General features: G+C 45.2%; 1 long non-coding RNA gene across 1 annotated transcript in view; it reads left to right on the top strand.

Annotated features, from left to right (window-relative positions):
- Positions 1-1523: 1523 nt before the first annotated feature.
- Positions 1524-25687, top strand: part of LOC137522672 (uncharacterized) — a 68774-nt gene continuing 44610 nt past the window's right edge. Inside the window, exon 1 of the long non-coding RNA XR_011022395.1 lies at positions 1524-1670. This is a non-coding gene — a long non-coding RNA (uncharacterized lncRNA). The remainder of the gene's footprint in view (positions 1671-25687) is intronic.

Here is a 25687-nt window from a genome sequence, read left to right as displayed (position 1 = left end):
CTGGAGCCCGCGGTGATGAGCTTCTGGCCCCCTCTCGTCCTTGGTGTTGTCCTCCACGTGTGTCCGGTGTCCTGATGGATTCCCCCTCTGTGAATACAAGAAGCTGCGGCAGCCGCGGGCATCACTCACCTCATCGCTGGAGCCCGCGGTGACGTGCTTCTTGCCTCTTCCTGTCGGCGGTATTGTCCTCCATATGTGTCCGGTGTCCTGATGGATTCCCCCTCTGTGAATAGAAGAAGCTGCGGCAGCCGCGGGCATCACTCACCTCATCGCTGGAGCCCGCGCGGTCAGCCGATTCCCTCTAACACTCCTTCGCTCTAGTGCCAGCACTTCCTGGTCGCGTCTGTATGCGTCATTACAGATGCGACCGGCACTAGAGTGAAGGAGTGTTAGAGGGAATCGGCTGACCGCGCGGGCTCCAGCGATGAGGTGAGTGATGCCCGCGGCTGCCGCAGCTTCTTCTATTAACAGAGGGGGAATCCATCAGGACACCGGACACATATGGAGGACAATACCGCCGACAGGAAGAGGCAAGAAGCACGTCACCGCGGGCTCCAGCGATGAGGTGAGTGACAGCGGCTGCCACTGCCGTTAATTACATTTATGCAGGGAAAGTTCAGGAGGACACTGAGAAGTGCAGGGAGTCCCCGACATTGCGGTTCATATCGGCGGGTGATCATTAAGTCGGGGACTCCCTGCCTTTGGACTATAAGACGCAGGGACTTTTTCTCCCTACTTTTCGTCTTATAGTCCGAAAAATACGGTAAATTTAAAATACTTTTCATGCTTTCTATGTTAAAGTACCAACCCTAGTGATTTAAAAACCGATAGCAATATTGGATTTGGAGCAAATTGCTCTCCATGGAGACGGGTGGTTAGGACCTGTACACACCGCCTGCATTGCACTGTGATTTTAGATTGCAATTTCTTAATAGCACAGCCTTCAGGAAAATAAAGCAAATCATGAAGCGCTGTACACAGTGGTGCAATGCAATTTTTAAAAATCACAATTGCAGTGCCCGCAGTGCTTTTTGAGTGCTTGCATATGTGAAATGTAGAAAAACTCACAGCAAAATCGCAATCACATCACAAATACACAAAATCGCAAGTGGAATTTGGATTAAAAAATGCAATTGCATTGCACTGAGTTTGTGATTGCCCTTGGCGATTTTTAGTATGTACAGGCCCCTATCTAGAAATAATAAATCACTGTAATTTGACCTGTGAGCTCTGTTGTCTGATCTGTGCCGTGGTGTGCAGTTCAGACAGGCTATATGTAAACACAGGAGGTTAGATCTGTATGTGCTTCCAGCAAACAAGGAAGTAACTAGAAAGCAGCATCTCTGAGGAGTTTTGTAAGCAGTAACAAAGAAATGTTTTTCTGTAAAGGATATTATGCTGTAGCTTATATTTTAGAGAAGAGAGGAAGTCCTGGGTTTAGGTCCGCTTTAAAGGTATACTTAAAAAGAATCTGTATTCACAAAATGAAGTATAATCAAACATCCCTGCCTGTTTGGGGTCATCTCCTAGCCCCCTCTGTAATATTTTTGCTGCTCTCCGCTGCAATAAAGAGGGTAAAAAAACTGTTTTATAAACTGTTTTGTAAACAGAAAAGATGGCCACCAAAACAGGAAGTACATCAGCAGAGCAGTGAACTCAGTTAATACACAGTAAGTACACAGAGAATTCAGTGAGTTACACATTGAATTCAGTCTCCAGAGGTTATGTGCAAGTTTTGGAAGAGCACTGTGTCAATGAAGCATGACAAGCTGTGTTTTTAGAGCCTGGAGTCCTGTCAGCCTGACATGCAGCTTCCTCCTCAGCCAGCTATTCTTTGTTCAGTTTATCAGTCTGTGTTTATCAACCTCACAGATAGCAGACAAGCTGACAGTGAGAGCAGGGATATTGTCTGTGAGGAATAATCATCACAGGAGCGCTGGAAGGGCTTGGAAGGAGTTAACTTGTTCACATTACTGAAGAGTTGGCAGCCTTCCAGACACAGCCGACAAATCCGACAGGGGAAAGATAAGTTGATTTATTACAGAGATGGTGCAAGTAGAAAGTGCTGCAGAAAGCCAGAGCACAATAGAACAGCCTTAGGAACTTGTAGGATAGGAGAAATGCTGGTAAAATTTTTGTTACAGAGTCTCTTTAAGCCTTGGTTAAAAAAATCAATTTCACTCACCTGGGGCTTCTACCAGCCCAGTGTTGCCAACCTCCCGTAAATTTACGGGCATACCGTAAACTTTGATTCAAATTTAGCTGCCCGTGAATTCCATAAGGAATTCAGCAGCGTCCGTAAAAGGGCTCCCATTCGGCCGCCCTGAGAGCAGGAGGGGAGGCAGCACCCAGTAGGGAGAGCAGTGGCGGCTCCCCCTTCCTCACTCCCCCCTCCAGAACTAAGTATTGTGTGGCTGGCAGTGGGCGGGGAGCCGGGGACTTACCTCTGCCTTGATCCAAGCACCACAGGAAGTTCTGCGTGCTGCTGCTCTGGTCTAGACCAGACCGGAGCAGCTGCATGCAGAGCTCTATCCCGCGTTGGGACAAGACGTAGGTAAGTCCCCAGCAACTGCCATACTTAGTTCTGGAGGGGGGAGTGAGGAAGGGTGAGCCCCAGGTGAGGGAAGGGGGTGTTATGGATGTTATGTATGTTTGTGCAAGTACAACTCTATGATATATGGGGGGGGGGGGAGACATCTCCCTTCTCTGTGCTGCCTCCCCTCCTGCTTGGGGACCTACTAAAGTCCTAGCTATCTATTCTGGGGACATCTATACGCCTGCCTACCTATTCTGGGGACATCTATACGCCTGGCTATCTATTCTGGGGACATCTATATGCCTGCCTACCTATTCTGGGGACATCTATACGCCTGCCTACCTATTTTGGGGACATCATACGCCTGCCTACCTATTCTGGGGACATCTATATGCCTGGCTACCTATTCTGGGGAAATCTATACGCCTGCCTACCTATTCTGGGGACATTTATACACCTGGTTACCTATTCTGGGGAAACCTATAGACCTGACTACCTATTCTGGGGACACCTATAGACCTGGCTACCTATTCTGAGGACACCTATAGACCTGACTACCTATTCTGGGGACACCTATAGACCTGGCTACCTATTCTGGGACACCTATAGACCTGACTACCTATTCTGGGGACTCCTATAGACCTGGCTACCTATTCTGGGGACAGAATTCTTTTGGGGGACTATTCTTTTGGGAGAACAGCAGATTATCTGTATTTTTGGGGAACCACTGCTGCCAGATTAAGTGTATTTTGGGGAACTGCTGACAGATTATGTGTATGTTGGGGGAACCGCTGCTGCCAGATTACATATATTTTTGGGAAACTACTGCCATATTATCTGTATTTTGGAAGAACTTCTGATAGATTACGTGAATTTTTGGTGAAATGCTGTAAGATTACATGTATTTTGGGGGAAAATACTATGGCAGAGCTCAAACTTTCCCTGGCAGACCTTTTACAGCACTGCGAAAATGATGTATATTCGGCCCCACCTGTGACCATGCCCATTTCACTACGCGTGGCGCAGGGGTTTCGGTCCGTAAAAAAAATCCTTTGTCAGTAAATTTTTATGTCTTTGCCAGTAAAAAATAATGTGTAAGGTTGGCAACACTGTACCAGCCCCCTGCAGCCGTCCCGTGCCCTCGCGGTCACTCATGGATCCTCCGGTCCTCCGTGCCAGCTAGCTTCGTTTCGCCGACAGGCCTGACCACACATAGCCTTCTTCACGTTCCCGTCCGCAATAGTGTCCTGATCATAAAAATTAGTTATTCACAAAAACCTTAGAATAAGCTACAACAGGAGAAAGAGGCACCCCCCCCCCCCCCAAAAAAAAAAACACTTTAAAAATGATAAAATTTGAAGATAAGAGGTGGGCTACCTCAAGGATGGCACTAATATTGGAGAAACAGATCCGCGAGTAACTGCGTGGGCACAGGGTGGCTGCAGGGGGCTGGTAGAAGCCCCAAGTGAGTAAAACATTTTTTTTTAACCAAGGCTTAAAGTGAACCAGAGACGAAGCACCCTCATGTATTTTACCATATATATCAGTGTGAACATTAGAGAAAACACCTACCCTGCTCTCTTTTTCATTCTTCACTGCTTAGCCTGCTTCTTATCAGCCCTGATAAAATCCCCCGACTGAGCATTCAGTCTGGCTTTGCTCAGGAATCATTATAGCTGAGTCATTATAGCAGAGCCAGAAGGGGGCAGGCTTGGGCTTGAAAAGACATCAGAGAAGACAGACTCAGCTATAAGTATTCCTGAGTAAAGCCAGACTGAATTGTCAGTCAGGGATTTTATTAGGGCTTATAACAGGCAGACTGAGCAGAGAAGGATTAAGCAGAGAGCAGGGTGTTTTCTCTAATGTTCCCACTGATATATATGGTAAAATACATGAGGGTGCTTCATGTCTGGTTCACTTTAAGTATCCCTTTAGCCAGTACACTATCCAACCACTTCAGGAGGTCTGAACACAAATTTAGGGTTCTAAAATAGCTATTTATAGCTTGGCAAAAGGTAAAATAAGGCAAAAACAAGCTTAAAAATAAACACAGAGACAAGAGGAGCCCAACTGGTGTAGTAGGTTCAATTGAATGAAGAAAATGTAATGGAGAAAATATGGTACTTAGAGATGGCCCGAACGGTTCGCCGGCGAACAGTTCCTGGCGAACTTCTGGGGTTCTCAATCGCGGAGAAGCGCAAACTTTTTACGGAAGTTCGATTCGCACCCATAGTACATCATTAAGGTCAACTTTGACCCTCTACATCACAGTCAGCAGGCACATTGTAGCTATCAGGCTACACTACCTCTGGAGCCCCTCCCCCCCCTTATAAAATGCAGGCAGTGTCAGGCATTGAACTCACTCGTGTGGCTGCAGTAATTAGAGAAGGGAGAGCTGCTGCAGACTCTCATAGGGAAAGCTTAGTTAGGCTCTTGTAGGCTTGTTAGCTTGCTCCTTGCTGATTCTTATTGCTAAAAAAGCACCCCTCAACAGCTCTTTTGAGAACTAATCTTATTCTTGTGATCTATGTTTTTCTTTTCTTTTTTTTGTGGCACACTTGCATTATATTTATATACAGCCCTGTCAGTCAGTCGCAGCTGGCCTTTGGCCCCTTAATTCCTACTGTGCCACTGCCAGGCCCAGCACATTCAGTGACTACCAGTGTGTGTGACAGGCAGCTGCACATTTGTAATCCCAATCACTGCACCTGTTCACTGTTTAGTCCACCTACCTACCTACCTATGTAGGCGTAGTTGACACAGAACACCTCATCTTCCTCAGCTTCCGCACGGAAGCGTGACATATCTTCCTCCTCCTGCTCTGATTCTGGGATCCCACTTAACACTCCGTTGGCAGCCATCACCAAAGTGCCATCATCCCAGGGCTCAGCGGTGTGGACATTTTTTTGTGTGTCTGCCTCAGATGAGAGCAATGCCATCTGTACTCTCTCTGCCATCGAAAATTGAGCCGTGGAAAGACCAAGATCCACGTAGGGACAACTACCTTACGAAGGCACATGATTACAAAGCACAAACTGCAATGGGATGACCACCTGAGGAAAAGCAGCACACAAAAGCAAAGCCACACACCGCAGTGGAAGATACCAGGCCGCAATTATGTCTCAAAAAAGGCAATACCTAAACTGTACCGTGATGTTCAAAGGCAAGTGGGGACATCTCTGGCACACAGCATTGGGTCAAGGGTCTATCTGACCATGGATGCCTGGTCTGCAAAGCACGCTCAGGCCTGCCCGAAGACTAAGTCAGTCCCCACACACAGTATCTCTGCCTGCACGCCGTGTGACTGCCTGCCCCAAGACTAAGTTGGTCCCCACACAGCATCTCTGCCTGTAGGCCGCTTGACTTCCTTCTCCACCACTACCAACAGAGTCCAGGACTCCGGGAGGATTCCTGAATTTTTAAGGCTGCTGCTAGCAGCGGCCACTATAATAAATGTTCTGGTGCGTGTACATGCCTGCCTAATTTTTCTGGCAGCACTGCAGCTGCAACAACAAAACAAAAGGCATATACATGTGTCAATTCCCCTTCGTGATCGTTACCTTGCTGTGGTGAAGGGGCCTGCGTATCACAATGAAGCAATGACCGCCGGCTATATGAGTGTCTCAGGAAGGGGGGAGAGCACACCCAAGATAATAAGGTTGTTGCTTCATTGTGGACAGACCAAATTCGATCAGCTGGACAGTCACTGTTGTTCTATCATTGAGCTACCAGTACCACAGCCCGGCGACCATATGGGCTTGAAAACTGCCACAGCCTGCACTGTCACCATGGTGCGCACCAGTCCAGCATGGCCATCACTACACAAACAACTGTTTGCGGTGCGGTGCACAGAGAGTTTGGTGTGTCAGTGTGAAGCAGTACTCTAATTACACTCCCTGATTCATGTATACACATGCAAGATGTTTTAAAGCACTTTAGGCCTGCAATTTAGCATGCAATGTGATTTCTGCCCTTAAAACGCTGCTTTGCGTCAAATTCAGATTTTTCCCCGGGACTTTTGGCGTGTATCCCACTCATCCATGCAAAAACTCAGATGTTAGACCCCTTGAAACATCTTTTCGATCACTTTTGTGGCCAGCATAAATGTTTCTAGTTTTCAAAGCTCGCCTCCCCATTGAAGTCCATTGCGGTTCGCAAAGGTTTGCAAGTTCGCGAACCTAAAAATTAGAGGTTCGGGCCATCTCTAATGGTACTCACAAAAGAAGGGCAACCAACCAATAAGGCCTATAGGGAATGACCACTCCACTCAGTAGCAACACGTCTCTCTGTGCTTGTCGGTCACTCTCTGAGAAAATATGGACTTAACCTACCAGCAGGGGTGCTGGTGGGAAGCCACCCACCAAAGGAGGGTATAAAACACAACAGGAGAAAGAGGCACTCAAGAAAAAGAAAACACTTTAGAAATGATAAAACTCGAAAATAAGAGTTGGCTTACCTCAAGAATTACATATCGCCAATAATATGAAAAATCCAAGCATCCAGCGATGCTAAAGGCACTGTTGCCACTGATATTTGGCCTGAGGAAATGAGCTGAACTTGCTCACAAACTGTGTTGCCGTAGTGTAAAGAAATGATCTGTTTCTCCAATATTAGTGTCATCCTTGAGGTAGCCCACCTCTTATCTTCAAATTTTATCATTTTTAAAGTGTTTTATTTTTCTTGGGCACCTCTTTCTCCTGTTGTAGCTTTTTCTAAGGTTTTTGAGATTAACTCCTTTTCACGATCAGTTCTGAGATTGGGTTTGCTTCTTTTGTTTTCCTGCTATCATTCATTTAAAAATGGAATTGCGTAAATTGCATGCAAGGGGTCTTTCCATTTTCTTGTAATGACTATTTAAATATTGAAAAGTATTGACCTGGAACATACAGAAAATATCCATAGGATAGAGCGCCTAAACACTGGTTATTAGACCTGTGTTATTGAACCGTAAAAGAAAAATGAAGCACAGGCAATTGAGAGCAATTTAGTGAATAGATACCAATAAGGCTCAAGCAAAGCAGATAATGTACAAAGGAAATCTCAGCCAAAATATATAGATTCCAATTTGCCCAATACGTTGCGTAATTACCACAAACAAAATGAGTAGACTCAGCTGCTATTTTAGTGCCTATATTGCTTCTCGACTTTGGAATGTCCTTCAGAATTTATGATGTAAATATCACTTAGGGTCCATCTTTTTCCGGCGCACAGGGATGGGTTTTAGGATAATTGAAGCTTTTTATCTTTTTGGGCTTCCATTAAGCAGTATCACAATAGCCAGAGTGTACAAAATGTTTTATGTAAATTATGGGCAGTAAGGCTACGTAATCAGTGGGTGGGTGCTTATTATGTGAGATTAACAAAGTTCATTAAACTTATAAAAAGGTAACTGGAAAAAAGGAACTAAGTACCAACTAGTGATGGGCGAACATCTGGATGTTCGGGTTCGGTGTGGTTCGGCCGAACATGCCCCTGATGTCCGACATGTTCGAGCCGAACCCCGAACCCAACCCGAACATGTCCCTTTGGGGCCCCTATAGGGTCCCAGTATAAAGGGAGAGCATGCCCCGAGCGCGGGGGGGGGGGTCGGAAATGCCCCCCCCACCCCTCCCCGCTAAGCTCTCCCTTTTGCCGGTTCCCTATAATGTTAAATTTAAGCCCCCCAAAAGTACCTGAGGAGGAGGGCAGGAAGCGGGCAGCCAGAGATGCTAGGCGCTAGTACCATCTGGTACTTCCGCCCTCTCTTGACGCACTTCCTGTTTACATTTGAAGTCGCATCAAGAGAGCGCAGAAGTACCGCGATGACGCGAACGAGGGTACGCGTCATCTACATCTACAACATATTACATGTAACTGTACAGAGTAAGAAACAGACATGGGGTACTGTCACGGAACAGCTGTGAGAAACGCAGGTGAACCTAGAGAATTCACATTCAATTTCCTGATCGCTCCCTGTCGAATCTGTGCAGTCGTGCAAGTGATCAGAAAACTACACTTTTGTGTTTTTAATCCAGAGATCTGTTCCCCTGTGACCAAAGCATTTCCCTCACCCCTCAGGAATGTCGCACGTGGCCAGATTCCCCAGAGGGCCTAGCTCATTAACCCTTCAGCAGATGTCCCCATGAAAAGGACCAGGAAGCTGGCTCTACAGGGGGGCCATAGAAAGCCAGCCGATCCGGCACTGAGTACGGGCCATAAGAAAAGCATGGATGGTATGATTTCCTGTGGGTATACGAAAACCGTATGTCGCACAGCTATAAAATACATATCGTCTTGTTCGGTAAAATCTGGCCATCGTGCTGATATGAAATTCATTGGGATAGCCCGTCCGGTTATTGAGATATGAATCTTCTCAGGAGCCTGACCCGCTGGCTTAGCCATGTCTAATGTCTTATTAATCTGTATTTTCCGACAAGTATGAATCTTTTACCCCCCTAAATATAACGTGTATGGTTCAGGAGTTACAGCATTTCATAAGTTTAGCCCTAAAATCTCTCAGAGGGAATGAACTGTCATTTGTTGGTAACTCAGAGGGGGCCGGCATTGCCACACCCCCAAACCAGCTTCATCAAAAACACATGGCCAGCAGGTGGGCTTCAGTCCTCCAAATTCCACCTTCCTGAGAGCACATTGCCAGCCAGAGGACACATGGTTAGCGGCCATCTTGTCTAAACTGAAACAAAGGACACATGGCTAGCGGCCATCTTGATTGGCCATCTTCTGTAACCTGGAACAAAGGACATTTTCCATGTTTGCATGGATTTTAAACTTTGCTGGAACTGAACAAAAGGAACTCTACAAGTTTTCCCAGAACGGACATATTTCCACAAATCCTAAGTATTTTCTCCATTTTATTTCATACTGGCTATTACTGTTTTAATAATTGTTGATTTTAATAATTGTCTGTATATATTAATTATTTATATTGTTTTCAATAAACCGACGCTATCGTCAGTAGTTGTTCTAGCTACCCTATTATTCAGCATACACAGAAACTGATCCCAGGTCTCTGAAGAGACGCTACTATTGTTTGTTGTTGGCTAGACAGAATACAGCGTGTTTTAACCGTTTTTATTTGTAGATCTAGGCACAGACAGTCGGCGGGCTCCTCTGTCCCATGGTAACGGAGGTGGTGGCAGTTATACCCTGGAATAGTGTGTAAAGTTGTAATTACCCTACCTCACAGGCACCCTTCTGGTCAGGCTGCTGCCCAAATTTCTGTTGGTTTCTGCGCAAAGATCGCGACCAAAGCTTGCATGGTCTGTGTGCTGAAACCGATTGGAAGGCAATTTGCGGTCTAACCACTAGGGCTCCTGTGACAGGTACATTGTACATGGGGTACTAGTACAGAGAGATGGCTCGAACTTCCGATTTTAAGTTCGCGAACCTCGAATGCGAACTTCCCCAAAAGACCGCAATAGAATTCAATGGGCACGCGAACTTTCAAAACTACAAACACTAATTCTGGCCACAAAAGTGATGGAAAAGATGTTTCAAGGGGTCTAATACCTGGAGGGGGGCATGGCAGAGTGGGATACATGCCAAAAGTCTCAGGGAACATTACGGATTAGACGCACAGCAGGATTTTAAGGGCAGAAATAACATTGCATTTCTAAATTGGAGGCATAAAGTGCTTTAAAACATCTTGCGTGTGTATTCATCAATCAAGTTATGTAATTAGTGTACTGCTTCACACGGACAGACCAAACTCACTGTGTAACGCACCACAAACACCTGTTTGTGTAGTGATGGCCATGCTGGACTGGTGCGCACGATGGCGACAGTGCAGGAGATGGCGTTTTTCAAGCCCATATGATCGGGCTGAGGTGGCTCAATGACAGAACAACAGTGACTGTCCAGCTGATCGAATTTGGTCTGTATACAATGAAGCAACAACCTTATTATCTTGGGTCAGGTGTGCCCCTCAACACACTCATATAGCCGGTCATTGCTTCATTGTGATACTCAATCCCCTTCACCGCAGCAAGGTAACGATCCCGAAGGGGAATTGCCACATGTACATGCCTTTTGTTTTGTTGTTGCAGCTGCAGTGCAGCCAGAAAAATTAGGCAGGCATGTACACGCACCAGAAAAATTATTATAGCGGCCACTGCTAGCAGCGGCCTTAAACATTCAGGAATCCACCTGGAGTCCTGGACCCTGTTGGTAGTGGCGGAGAAGGCAGTCAAGCGGCCTGCAGGCAGAGATGCTGTGTGGGGACCGACTTAGTCTTTGGGCAGGCCGGATTGTGCTTTGCAGACCAGGCATCCGTGGTCAGATGGACCCTTGACCCAATGCTGTGTGCCAGAGATGACACCACTTGCTTTTCAACATCACGGTACAGTTTAGGTATCGCCTTTTTTGAGAAATAATTGCTGCCTGGTATCTTCCACTGCAGTTGTGGCTTTGCTTTTGTGTGCTGCTTTTCCTCAGGTGGTCATCCCATTGCAGTTTGTGCTTTTTCTTCATGTGCCTTCGTAAGGCAGTTGTTCCTACGTGGGTTTTGGTCTTTCCATGGCTCAATTTTTGGTGGCAGAGAGTACAGATGGCATCACTCTCATCTGAGACAGGCACACAAAAATGTTTTCACACCGCTGAGCCGCTGGATGATGGCACTTTGGTGATGGCTGCCGACTGAGAGTTGGGAGCCAGAATCAGAGAAGGAGGAGGAAGATATGTCACGCTTCCATGTGGAAGCTGGGAAAGATGAGGTGTTCTGTGTTAAATAGTCAACTACGCCCTGACAATTTTGGGGTTAATGGCACTTGCCTTCTGAACACTGTACTTTGTTCGAGGGCCGCACAAAATCACGACAGCATGACCTCAAACAGACCTGCCGGGTGGCCTGCCTCTGGCTCTGCCTCTGCCTGTTGTTTTGTCCATATTGGGGAGGATGAAGTGAAAGGTATGCACTGACTTGACTAATACAATGTGCATTCACACAGGTATACACTGACTGCTGGTATAATACAATGTGCAGTCACACAGATGCAGTGAAAGGTATACACTGACTGCTGTATAATGATGAGACAAATACATTTGAAATCCTATAACGAGAATCTGTTATGGAGGGCAAGTCTGCTATCCATTCAAGTGAAAGGTTTGCACTGACTGGTATATGCAATGTGCAGTCACACAGGTGCAGTGAAAAGGTATGCAGTGACTGCTGGTAGAACAATGTGCAGTCACACAGGTGCAGTAAAAGGTATGCAGCGACTGCTGGTAGAACAATGTGCAGTCACACAGGCGCAGTGAAAGGTATGCAGTGACTGCTGGTAGAACAATGTGTAGTCACACAGGTGCAGTGAAAATTGATGCACTGACTGCTGATATATTAAACAGCGTGTGGTTACACAGATGCAGTGAAAGGTATGCAGTGACTGGTATATAAAACAGCGTGCTGTCAAGCAGATGCAGTGAAAGGTATGCAGTGCCATTGACTGGTATTATAATACAATGTGCAGCAGTCACACAGGTGCAGTGAAAAGGTAGGCACAGAATGTGCTGGGCCTGGCACAGTATAGCAATTAACTAGGGCCAGCTGCGACAAGACAGGGCTGTATATACAGTGTCAGTGGGCCACACACACAAAAAAAAAAAACATCACAAGGACATTAGCTCTCAAAAGAGCTGTTTTGGGGTGCATTTCAGCAAATAATATCAGCAAGGAGCAAGCTAACAGACCTCCTAACTATCGCTTTCCCTATCTCTCCAATGTATCTCTCTTCTTTCACTAATACAGCAGCACACAGAGTGAGAAAATGGCCGACGCTACTGCCTTATATAAGGGGGGTGCTCCAGGAGGGAGTGTAGCCTGATTGGCTGCCATGTGTCTGTTAACTGCGATTTAGAGGGTCAAAGTTTAGCCCAATGATGTAGTATAGGGTGCAGGGCGATCGCGCAAACAAGTTCGCATGCGAACCATTCGGGCCATCTCTAACCTGCTGGGCATTCTGATTCCCACGGCCGTGGGAGGGTTTTTTCACCCAATTTTTTTTTGTATCATGTAGCTAGCCTATCGCTAGCTATATGATTCCCTCCTCCCTACTCCCTCCCTCCCACCCTTCCGATCGCCGCTGGCGATGATGCTCATCAGGAAATCCCGTTCTGAGCGGGATTTCCTTTAGGGCTTCCCTGTTGCCATGGTGACGAACGGAGTGACGTCATCGACAGGGAGTCCCGATCTACTCCATAGCGCAGCCTGGCGGCGATTGGCCAGGCTGCGCAAGGGGTTTGCGGGGGGCCCTCTTTCGCGGCGGGTAGCGGCGGCGATCGAAACAAACACGCAGCTAGCAAAGTGCTAGCTGCGTGTTTGAAAAAAAATTGTGCAAATTTGACTCACCAGGGCCGGAGCGGTGCACAGCGGCGTTACTGGACGAGCTCATCTCGTCCAGAACGCTAAGGAGGTTTTTAAAGGTAGACATAAAAATAACAGTGGCAAATGTAAATTATGTAAATGCGGAAAACAAAAACATAGAACATTTCTAGACACAAAAGGGTGAGAGAGCCCTGCCCTTGGAATAGGGAGGAAACAAGGTGTAAATTTGAGGCTAGGTTCACAGTGGAGCGTTGCATTGTAATGCGACAATGTCACAACACAGCATTACAACGCAATGTGGAAAAAGGTATGCTTTCCTGTACCTAGTAATGTGTGAATTTAGAGGTAGTAATGCACTGCAAGCAGTGCACTACCATAACACTACACGCTACAACGCGACACTAACGTCGCACTGTGAACGTTGCATAGGATTAGCATTGCAGTGCAGTAAGCTGCGTTATAACACTTTATAGCGCGGCTCCGCAACGGCCCACTGTGAATGCAGCCTCAAGGGAAATAGTCTAAATTAGAGCATATAGTTGCTGGGAAAAGTGAGTTTTGAGGCAGTACTTTCCTTTCAAAAGTATATTTGTAGGCCATAATTCTCAGGGGCTTCAGATCTCTATCTTGTTGATGTGGCAGCAGGCAATTTGGGTGCCTGCAGGTGGCACAGAAGTTTGCGTGCCCATGTTAATATCCATTATTGAGAATTGAGGCAAATTTAGGCACATACTGTGCCTGATAAAATAGCAAGCTCTGCAGCTAAGAATAGTGAGTGTGAAGCCACCTATCAGATATTACTATAATAACATAATTGTACCATAATATAAAATAATCATCATCATCAAATTAAGTATTTTATGTCTTTTTTATCTTCTGTTGTAAATATCAGGGTAGCGTTTAACTGAAGATACAATAAGGTAACCTTTGGACAACTCAGCTACTTTATTAGCCCTTTGATCTCATATGGCCTGAAGTCAATTGCCCTCTTCCACAGCCCACAGCTCTTTTGCTATGAATAAGTATTTGCTTGTTTAGCTACCTCTGGAACAACACTGTGCATGACCCCAGAGAGCCTGAGCTACATGAATAAAACACAACATTGTCAACTCTCATAGCACGATCCAACATGTAGAACAACAACTACATAGCCTGAAAAACCACAGCTGTAACATTGAATTTTGTGCCTGGCTTTGCTTTTTTTCACTCTTCGTTCTGATAAATACAATCAATCTTTTACCTGATTTGTCAAGATGTCTCCTCTGTAAGATATAGATAAATGGGTGATATTAAACAGCCATATATCCTGCTAAAGATTACATCTGTGTAAGCACTAAGGACAAGAAAAGATGCACTGGAAATATCAGAAACAATATTGAATTCAGGCATTATTGCCAATCACAGATTTGGGGATTGAGATATTTACTGTACATTCTGATTACCCTATCCCAGAGAAAAGATATAGTGCCATCCAAGAGGCTCTGTTGTACTTACAAGAAACTAGATGTGTTTCAAAAACAGCTTCAGGCAAATAACTAGAAACAACTTGTACTTTGCTTACGTATTCCTTCAAGAAAGGTTACTTTTTTTGTAGTTATGCTATTCTACTTACTGAAATATTCTTTTTCATATAATTGCCAAGCCAGCTGAAGTTGAACTCACTCTTAAATAAGTTGCAAAGTAGCTTTTTTGAGCTCCATACCATCTCAATGCAGACCCCTCAGGTGTACCGGGGGCATACATGAAATACAGACGCCAGGAAAAAAAAGATTGCGGAAATTGCCACAGGTAAAATATCACTAAGGTTAGTGATATTGTACTAGTTTGATTTTTGAATTTTGATAATAAATTATTGGTAATATTTACTGATATTTTACTATGACTAACCTTAACCCTACTCTTACACAGAACCCGTTTGTGGTGGTGACTAACGCTAAGACCCCCTTGGTGGTGCCTTAACCTAAGCACCCCGAGTGGTGCCTAACACTAAGACTGCCCTCTGTAGTGCCTAACCCTAAGAACCCCCCTTTGGTGATGCTTAAAGAGGAACTGTCACGGAAATCTTAAAGTTTAAAACATATACAAATAAGAAGTACATTTATCCCAGAGTAAAATGAGCCATAAATTACTTTTCTCCTATGTTGATGACGGTAATGTCAGATTTCTACTACTTACTGTAAGTGACAGCAACATAGGAGAAAAGTAATTTATGGCTCATTTTACTCCGGAAGAAACATACTTCTTATTTGCATATGTTTCAATGTATTTTAAATTTTAAGATTTTTGCGACCATGGTCCTTTAACCCTAAGACCCCCTCCCCCGGTGGTGCCTAACCCGAACCATCCCCCCCCCCCCTGCTTGTACCTAATTCTAAGACCCACCCCTGGTGGTGCCAAAACGTATACGCCCCGGTGGCCCATATCCTTAAATCCCTCTTCTTAAGCTAACCCCCCCCCCCCTTCCGCAACGTCACAATGTAGTTATCGGAGCGGAATGCCTGCTATGCTATGCCGCAATGTAGATATCCGCAATCCATAGATCCGCAATTTTTTTCCACAAAAAATGGCTCTCTTGCCACTAATCAGGTGCCTCCGAGCACCCAAATTTACCTACATAGCCACATATTGTCAATTTGCTGCAAAAAAGTAAGACTCCCGCTAGCACCACCACCATGAGCACAATTTATGTGTTATGCCCCTAAATGTAGGGATGCTCATTCGATTCCACGGAATTGAAATTTCTGCATTTCCATTTGGAAATCTGCATTTCTGATTGCAAATCAGTAATCATAGTAAGGTAATCAGAGATACTGATCGTCAGTAAGTTTAGGACAATCAAAGCATTCAGAATGCATAAGCCAATCAGAGAATTAGATTGCACATCTGGAAACTCGGAGAAAAACTGAACCGTCATTACCGCATGGCAATAGCGATTCCCATCAAATTTACGATCATTTTCCGATTCTGATCAGAATTCTGCTGTGTTTGGTGATACTGCATTACTCAAAGGTCATTTAAGCTCAATCATAGATCTCTGAAGCATTGGACTAATTTGAGAATGCAGAAAATGGGCAAAAAAAAAACTACTCGGAAACCAGAAAATGATCGAAAAATCTGCAAAATCGGCGCACATGGGATTTTCTGCGGGATCGGAAATCAGCATTTCCGACCATCCCTAGCTAAATTCGGCTTTTATCAGAGGCGCCCTTGACAGTGCCATTTATTCCTAAGGGCTCCTGCGCCCTTTTTCCTTGCTTAGGAACCAAGGAATGGCAATTAGATGCTATCTATCGGTATAGATGCCTACAGCTATGTTTACGCTAGAAGAAATCAGCAACTCTCTAATAGAGTTGGGCCGAACCTCCGATTTTAGGTTCGTGAACCGGGTTCGCGAACTTCCGCGGAACGTTCGGTTTGCGGAAAAGTTCGCGAACCGCAATAGACTTCAATGGGGAGGCGAACTTTGGAAAAAAAATTCTGCTGGCCACAAAAGTGATGGAAAAGATGTTTCAAGGGGTCTAACACCTGGAGGGGTGCATGGCGGAGTGGGATACACGCCAAAAGTCCCCGGGAAAAATCTGGATTTGACGCAAAGCAGCGTTTTAAGGGCAGAAATCACATTGAATACTAAATGACAGGCCTAAAGTGCTTTAAAACATCTTGCATGTGTGTACATCAATCAGGTAGTGTAATTAAGGTACTGCTTCACACTGACACACCAAACTCACCGTGTAACGCACCGCAAACAGCTGGGGTGGTATGCAGTGGTGGGTTCACAGAACAGGTATGCAGTGGTGGGTTCACAGAACAGGTATGCAGTGGTGGGTTCACAGAACAGGTATGCAGTGGCAGGTTCACTGAACAGGTATGCAGTGGTGGGTTCACTGAACAGGTATGCAGTGGTGGGTTCACTGAACAGGTATGCAGTGGTGGGTTCACAGAACAGGTATGCAGTGGTGGGTTCACAGAACAGGTATGCAGTGGCGGGTTCACAGAACAGGTATGCAGTGGCAGGTTCACTGAACACAACAGGTATGCAGTGGTGGGTTCACTGAACACAACAGGTATGCAGTGGTGGGTTCACAGAACAGGTATGCAGTGGTGGGTTCACAGAACAGGTATGCAGTGGTGGGTTCACAGAACAGGTATGCAGTGGCAGGTTCACTGAACAGGTATGCAGTGGTGGGTTCACTGAACAGGTATGCAGTGGTGGGTTCACAGTACAGGTATGCAGTGGTGGGTTCACAGAACAGGTATGCAGTGGCAGGTTCACTGAACAGGTATGCAGTGGGCTCACTGAACAGAACAGGTATGGTGGGCTCACTGAACAGAACAGGTATGCAGCCAGGAACAAGCTAAGCCTAACTAATCTTTCCCTATGAGAGACAGTCTGCAGCAGCTCGCCCTACTCTCACTAATGCAGGCACATGAGTGACCGTAATCGCCGCCGCTGCCTACCTTATATAAGGGGGGTGGGGCTCCAGGGGCTAGTGTAGCCTAATTGGCTACACTGGGCCTGCTGACTGTGATGTAGAGGGTCAAAGTTGACCCTCCATGGTGCATTATGGGGCGAACCGAACTTCCGCAAACGTTCGCCTGCGGGACGCGAACGCGAACCACGGAAGTTCGCATGGAACCGTTCACAGGCGAACCGTTCGGCCCAACTCTCTAATAACTATTAGGGCATTTTCACAGCAACAATCGCAAGCGTAATTATATGGTATGCAATTGTGATTTCGAGTATGTGTTTTATTTGTATTTTTAATATTTTCCCCAATTCCATAAAAGCTCAAACGCAAAAAAAAAATAAAAAATAAAAATTAAAAAAGCAGCAGATGTAGTGTTTGCATTTGTAAGAATGAAATTGCACTAGTGTGAAATAGTTGCCTCAAAAGGTATGCTAATAAAGAAATGTATTTGGTATGAACAGACCCTAAAAATGTCCTCACCCATAGCTGGATTGGTTCACCTGGGCGCCAACAGATCACCTGGTGGGTGAAATCACAGGGCGATTAATGGTGACTTGGTGAGTCCACCATGTAAGATATTTTTCTGATTCATGCAATACAATACAATAACATTTGTAAATCACTTTTCTCCCATAGAACTCGAAGAACATAGATGTCTCTGATCAACAGGGTTGCAGGCTGGACTGTGTTACAGATTATATAGCCAGGTGTTAATAAATTCTCAAAACATGTGACTTTTCAGTTTGGACTTAAATGTTTCCTGTGATGGAGATGTTCTTATTGTGTGAAACAGGGAGTTCCAAAGTGTAGGGGCAGCATGACAGAAGGCTCTGTCTCCAAAGGTTTTGAGGTGGACTCTGGGGGTGACTAAGTTATTAGAGCTTTTGATCTAAGATTGTTGGGGGCGTGATGCAGTTGCATGAAGTCCTTTAGGTATCCAGGGTCCAGATTATGCAAGAATTTCAATGTCAATAAGCCAATCTTAAACATAATTCTCCATTTTATCTGTAGCCAGTGGAGTGAGCGAAGGGTTTGTGTTATGTGGCAATGGTGGGGTTGGCTTGTTACCAGCCTTGCAGCAGCATTCTGTACTAATTGCAGGTGGTGCAGGTCTTTGTTTGGAAGACCCATATTGAGAACATTGCAGTAGTTTAGCCATGATGTGATAAGGGCATGAACTAGGGTTAGAAGATCTGCTGGAAGTAAAGAATGTATCACAAAAGCTGATATTTGATTCCTGAAGCTTAAAGGATACCACAACTGAAAATAAGATTGCGGCAGTGTGTGGGGGAGTACAAGTAAATACCTTGGAGCTAAAGGTATTTACTTGTATTAGAGGAACAGTGGCATTCAGCGCTCCCGGTGCCCAACTCACCCGCAGCGTACAAATACTAAGGGCTCAGATATAGAGATGGCTCGAATGGTTTGCCGGCGAACAGTTCCCGGCGAACTTCCAGGGGTTCGCATTCGCCATCAAGGGCGAACTTTTCTGGAAGTTCGGTTCACCCCCATAGTGCACCCTCTACATCACAGTCAGCCGGCACATTGTAGCCAATCAGGCTACACTCTCTCCTGGAGCCACTCCCCCCCTTATAAAAGGCAGGCCCCGCCAGCCATTACACTCACTCGTGTCAGACTCTCTCATAGGGAAAGATTAGTTAGGCTCTTGTAGGCTTGTTAGCTTGCTCCTTGCTGATTCTTATTGCTAAAATAGCACCCCACAACAGCTCTTTTAAGAGCTAATCTTGTTCTTGTGATCTATTTTTTTTTCTGTGTGTCCCACTGAAACTTGTGTTGCATAGACAGCCTTGCTAAGTCATACTGTGTGTGTGCCACTGCCAGCCAGGCCCAGCACATTCAGTGACTACCTGTGTGTGTGACAGGTGCACATTGTAATACCCAGTACTGCATATTCCTACCTGTTGTGTTCAGTGAACCCACCTCATCACTGCATATACCTACCTATTGTGTTCAGTGAACCCACCTGATCACTGCATATACCTACCTTTTGTGTTGAGTGCACCCACCTCATCACTGCATATACCTATCTGTTGTGTTTAGTGCACCCACCTACCTATGTGAGTGCACGCAGTGTGATATACCACTCCGTGCATACCTGTTAACTGCACCTGTGTGACTGCACATTGTATTAGTCAAGTCAGTGCATACCTTTCACTTCATCCCCCCAATATGGACAAAACAAAAGGCAGAGGCAGGCCACCTGTCAGGTTTGTTCGAGGTCACGCTGTCGTGATTTTGTGCGGTCCTCGACCAAAGTACAGTGTTCAGAAGAAGGCGCGTGCCATCAACCCCCAATATTGTCAGGATGTAGTTGACTATTTAACACAGAACACCTCATCTTTCTCAGCTTCCGCACGGAAGTGTAACATATCTTCCTCCTCCTGTTATGATTCTGGCACCCCACTTAACACTGAGTCGGCCGCCACCACCAAAGTGCCATCACCCCGCGACTCAGCGGTGTGGAAATTGTTTTGTGTGTCTGCCTCAGATGAGAGCAATGCTCTCTGTACTCTCTGCCACTGAAAATTGAGCCGTGGAAAGACCAAGACCCGCGTAGGGACAACTACCTTATGAAGGCACATGATTACAAAGCACAAACTGCAATGGGATGACCACCTGAGGAAAAGAAGAACACAAAAGCAAAGCCACACACCGCAGTGGAAGATACCAGGCCGCAATTTTTTCTCAAAAAAGGCGATACCTGAACTGTTCTGTGATGTTGAAAGGCAAGTGGGGACATCTCTGGCACACAGCGTTGGGTCAAGGGTCCATCTGACCATGGATGTCTAGTCTGCAAGGCAAGCTCAGGCCTGCCCGAAGACTAACTCAGTCCCCACACACAGCATCTCTGCCTGCATGACGTGTGACTGCCTGCCCCAAGACTAAGTCGCTCCCCACACCGCATCTCTGCCCGCAGGCTGCTTGACTGCCTTCTCCGCCATCACCAACAGGGTCCAGGACTCCAGGCAGATTCCTGAATTTTTAAGGCTGCTGCTAGCAGCGGCCGCTATACTAATTTTTCTGGTGCGTGTAAATGCCTGCCTAATTTTTCTGGCTGCACTGCAGCTGCAACAACAAAACAAAAGGCATGTACATGTGCCCATTCCCCTTCGTGATCATTACCTTGCTTCAGTGAAGGGGCTTGCATATCACAATGAAGCAATGACCGCCAGCTATATGAGTGTCTCGAGGGGTGGCACACCAAAGATGGGTGGCACACCAAAGATAATAAGGTCGTTGCTTAATTGTGGACAGACCAAATTTGATCAGCTGGACAGTCACTGTTGTTCTATCATTGAGCTACAACAGCCCGGCAACCATATGGGCTTGAAAACCGCCACGGCCTGCACTCTCGCCATGGGGCGCTCCAGTCCATGGCCGCATGGCCGTCACTACTCAAACAGCTGTTTGCGGTGCGTTACACAGTGAGTTTGGTGTGTCAGTGTGAAGAGCATTACTTTAATTACACTCCCTGATTGATGTATACACATGCAAGATGTTTTAAAGCACTTTAGGCCTGCAACTTAGCATTCAAGGTAACTTCTGCCCTTAAAACGCTGCTTTGTGTCAAATCCAGATTTTTCCTCGGGACTTTTGGCATGTATCCCACTCCACCATGTCCCCCTCCAGGTGTTAGACCCCTTGAAACATCTTTTCCATAATTTTTGTGGCTAGCATAATTTTTTCTAGTTTTCAAAGTTCGCCTCCCCATTGAAGTCTATTGCGATTCGCGAAAGTTTGCGCGAACCGAACCTTTCGGGGAAGTCCGCGAACCGAAAATCGGAGGTTCGGGCCATCTCTACTCAGATACACTATACACGCTTTTCTGAGCACTTTTAGCCATCAGAGCTTTCTGAGAGCTTTTTTAAAAAGGATCCCATTGATTTACATTAAAATCATGGTAAAATTGCAATTGCGGTAAAATCACTCCGAAATGCGCTTATAGTGTGTCTGAGCCCTTATGCAGAGAAGGGGAGAAACAGTGAGAGAAAAGCTGAACGAGAGGGAAGAAGATATTTGTCTCACCAGGATTGCACTTTTATTTAGCTTTCCTGTATGACAAGAAGACACAGACACCCAGCACTAGGGGAAGAGGGAAACAAAGGTGAATGAGGGAGGGCTGGTGCACACCAAGAGCGATTTGAAAAGCGCTTGGCTAATATTACTTTATGGGGGTGTTCTCCCAGCAGCATTGTGATTTTTTTCAGAATCGCAAACACGCTGCATGAAGCATTTTTCAGAGCGAATCATTCAAAAATCGCTCTAAAAATCGCTTCACAAAATCACACTCGCAAATTGCTAGCGATTGCTATTGTCAGCCCAGAGAGAGGAGGAGTGGAGAGAAATTGAGAATAGCCTGAGATGGACCATATTTACCAGCTTGCCTGCCCTCTAATTGCACTTTTATCAGCTAGTCTAATGTTTCACATTGCCTTACAACAACAAACTTGAATACACCAGTCATTGGACCGGCCCTAAATAACTAAATGAAAGGTGGCCTGGGGGGCAATCGCTCCCTTCCCCCCTGGCCAGTCCGCGCCTGCTTCACGTATACTTTAAGTTTTCCTCTTAATATCTGGAATTTCTAGATTAGCTTGATTGTCACTCCCCAATCAAATGTTTCAATCCTGACATTTGCATGCCTTCATAGTCACTTATAGGGATGGTCGGAAAGGCCCATTTCCGATTCCACAGAAATTACAATATCTACCAATGCCAATTTCCTATTTCTGTTTTTCAGATTTCCTATTTTCTGTTTTTCAATTTCTGTCTTTCCAATTCCAGATTTCCATTTTTCCAATTTCTGAGGTATATTGTATTTGTCATTTTTTACATCAGAGCATGCAAAAAAATGACACAAGATAAACGAAAATCAGAAAAAAATTAGGGATGGGACGAATCCACAATTTCGTTGAACCCGAATCTAAATCTAAAAAGGTTCTCGAATATCTTGAACCTTTCAAATCACGAATCTAACGAATCCTGCTCATAAGAATTGTGCGATCCATGGTATAATTGCCCGCAGTATAGGTACCCAGGCATAGGTACCCACAGTATAGGTAGCAAGGTAAAGGAGCCTTCAGTATAGCTAGCTAGGTATATGTGCCTTCAATATTGGTAGCTTTCAGTATAGGTAGCAAGGTATAAGGGCCTTAAGTATAGGTAGCAGGGTATAGGGGCCTTCAGTATAGGTAGCAGTGTATATGAGCCTTCAGTATAGGTAGCAAGGTATAGGGACTTTCAGTATAGGTAGCAGGGTATAGGGGCCTTCAGTATAGGTAGAAAGGTACGTGTGCCTTGAGTATAGGTAGCAAGGTATGTGTGCCTTTAGTATAGGTAGCAAGGTATGTGTGCCTTTAGTATAGGTAGCAAGGTATAGGGACATTCAGTATAGGTAGCAAGGTATATGGGCCTTCAGTATAGGTAGCAGGGTAAAGGGACCTTCAGTATAGGTAGCAAGGTATATGTGCCTTCAGTATAGGTAGCAGGGTATAGCAGCCTTCAGTATAGGTAGCAAGGTAAGTGTGCCTTCAGTATAGGTAGCAAGGTATAAGGGTCTTCAGTATAGGTAGTAAGGTATAGGTAGCAAGGTATATGTGCCTTCAGTAAAGGTAGCAGGGTATAGGGGCCTTCAGTATAGGTAGCAAGGTACTTGTGCCTTCAGTATAGGTAGCAGGGTATAAGGGTCTTCAGTATAGGTAGTAAGGTATAGGTAGCAAGGTACATATGCCTTCAGTATAGGTAGGTAGGTATAGGGGCCTTTATTATAGGTAGCAAGGTACATGTGCCTTCAGTTTAGGCAGGTAGGTAAAAGGGCCTTCAGTATAGGTAGCAGGGTATAGGACCTTCAGTATAGGTAGGTATGTAGGTAGGTAGGTATAGGGGCCTTCACATAGGTAGGTAGGTAGGTATAGGGGTCTTCAAATAGGTAGTTATAGGGACCTTTAGGTAGGTAGCCCTGTGCTCCTCTGTCCCTCCATGCCTCCTCCATAAATAAGTACCCACTCAACTTCCTTGTGGAGCGCAGAGAGGCAGACCTCTTCATTACTTCCCTGTTCCCTCTAGTGGCCAGAACGGCTTTTACTGATTACGTAATAGTAAAAGCTGGTCACTAGGGGGAACAAAGAGGGCAGCGTGAGGTCTGCCGCTCTGCGCTCCGCTCTGCACAGGTAAACGGATACTTGTTAACTATGCGGGGGGCTAGCGGAGGAGGCGCGGGGGGACGGAGGAGGACGAGGGCGAGCGTCACATTCGCAGGGACGCAGCGTCGGGATTTGGTGGATTCGTTAAGCAGGAAATAGTGTCGGGATTTGAATCCACGAATCTCGTGTATTCGCCGGATTCGCCGTCCCTTCCCTAAGGGCCCGTTCAGACTATGTGCATTCCTAGCCGTTTTTACAGAACGCATACAAAAAGATTTTACGCATAGAAACAGCTACTAATGTTTTCTAATGGCCTCGTTCACATGTATGCGTATGATACGCATACGTTTCTCATCCGCATTGCTGCACGCAGTTCTGTGCGTCACGCACAGAAACGGTCACAATGAAAGTCTGTGGACGCGTATCAAAAACACGTACTATTGCGTTTTTAGCGTACGTTTCCCTTTGTGGTTCCCATAATTCTTTTCTGTTTCCCGAGTCACGTGTGTGTGCAAAACGCAATAGAAAACGCTTTTGAATGCAAGAAAAACGCATGCATTTTATAACTTGCATTTCTTTGAATATATACGCGTTCCACAAACGCTGACAGTCTGAACAGGGCCTAAAAAAAATGAATCTTGCGATTGATTTAAAATTACTGTGGTAATTGGATTTTTGTGGAAAAACTCTGCCTTCTCTGATTGGTCCAGTGCTTCCGAGTTCTGTAAATGGAACACTCAAGAAATGAATGCCAATAGGAGTCCATAAAGTTCAATAACAACTAATCACATGTCCGAAATTAGTGAGAAAAACCCGTTTTTGTTTTTCAGTGTGTAAAGAGTTCTGTAATTGGGTTAAAATTACCGAGTTGCGGCAAATGGGATTTCCGCTAAATTTTGATTTCTGTTTTCTGAATTCCAATCGGAATTGCAGATTCCCGATTGGAAATTTAAATTCCGCAGAATCCGAATGAGCATCCCTAGTTACATAGCATCATAGTAACCTAGCATTGCCACTGAATGCCGAGAGCAGTTTGAAAACCCCATGGCATATTCTACCTGTCTTGCAATCTAAGCAAGAGTGAAAATAATCAAGCATTGCTCCATGTATTATTGTTACTAATGGGCATTTTTGTCTCTGATGCTTTGCTAAATCATTGAAAATAAAGTTGTTTTAAATGGAGTGATATGAACCAAAGAACAGGCTGTATTCTCCATGAATTGTCAGGAGAACACTGTGTAAGACTTTTGTAGTCTTGTCACTTTGATGAATGCCTTGATAGCATCAGGTTTCAAACGCAAAGCAACTCTCTATTTTTTTTTTTCCTTATTCTTTCTTTTCTCTTTTTTTTTTATAATCCGTCACTTAAATGCCATCTGCAACAATATTTGTCAGCATCAGAAGGTTACGTTCCTCTAAAGAGCTGCTGGAATAGCTGGGATGTGATTCATCCTTGAGGAAAAAGAGATGTGTTACATTAATAAAGAGAGTATTAAACTGGGAAATTTGCAAAAATGTCAGTGGTGGAGATTGTCAGAGGCAAACAGAACAGAGGCGTGAAAGATGAAACATTTTTCTTTGCTGGCTCACCTAAAGGTTCAGCATCCCTTAGGGTAGATGTAACGTTGTATTATAGCAATGATGTATATGTTGCATAAGGAGAACAGGTCTCATGATGAAAGACTGAAGTGAGAGTATCTGTTAGCTAGGCTCAAATGAATAAATACAAATCTTTTAAGACAAAGCAGGAATTGTTTTCCATTTCAAGAGATTGATAATACAATGTGTTTATTCGAAACAATGGCGCTGAGACACACCTGTTAATTTGGGTGCTGCTGTAAGCCGCTATGTAGATAGTAAATCGTGGCACCCGGGCTGTAAAGGGTGTGGATATTACATTGCACAGGAGGGCATTCAGGTAGTGCAAATGCAGGTAACTGTGCAAACTGTATTGTGGGGAGCAGGCCCGGATTTACAGATGTCTTGGCACTCTAGACTTCACTCTCCATGAACCTGCAAACTCCCACCAAACTGTACCGCAAGTGTGCTGGCTGTCCCAGCTGTCACTTCTCCCTTACTTCTCTTGCCCATCATAGGTAGCTAGGTGATTTGTAAGGACTGTCTACAAATCTTTGTCTGCAAAACGTTTTATGATTCCCTATCGGTTGCTGAGCAGTTGCAGTTATTGGAAAAATTGTAC

The sequence above is a fragment of the Hyperolius riggenbachi genome, chromosome 6 (assembly GCF_040937935.1).
Source record: "Hyperolius riggenbachi isolate aHypRig1 chromosome 6, aHypRig1.pri, whole genome shotgun sequence".
Lineage (NCBI taxonomy): Eukaryota > Metazoa > Chordata > Amphibia > Anura > Hyperoliidae > Hyperolius > Hyperolius riggenbachi.
The sequence above is the reverse complement of the archived record's forward strand: the minus strand, read 5'-3'. Positions and strand labels throughout refer to the sequence as shown.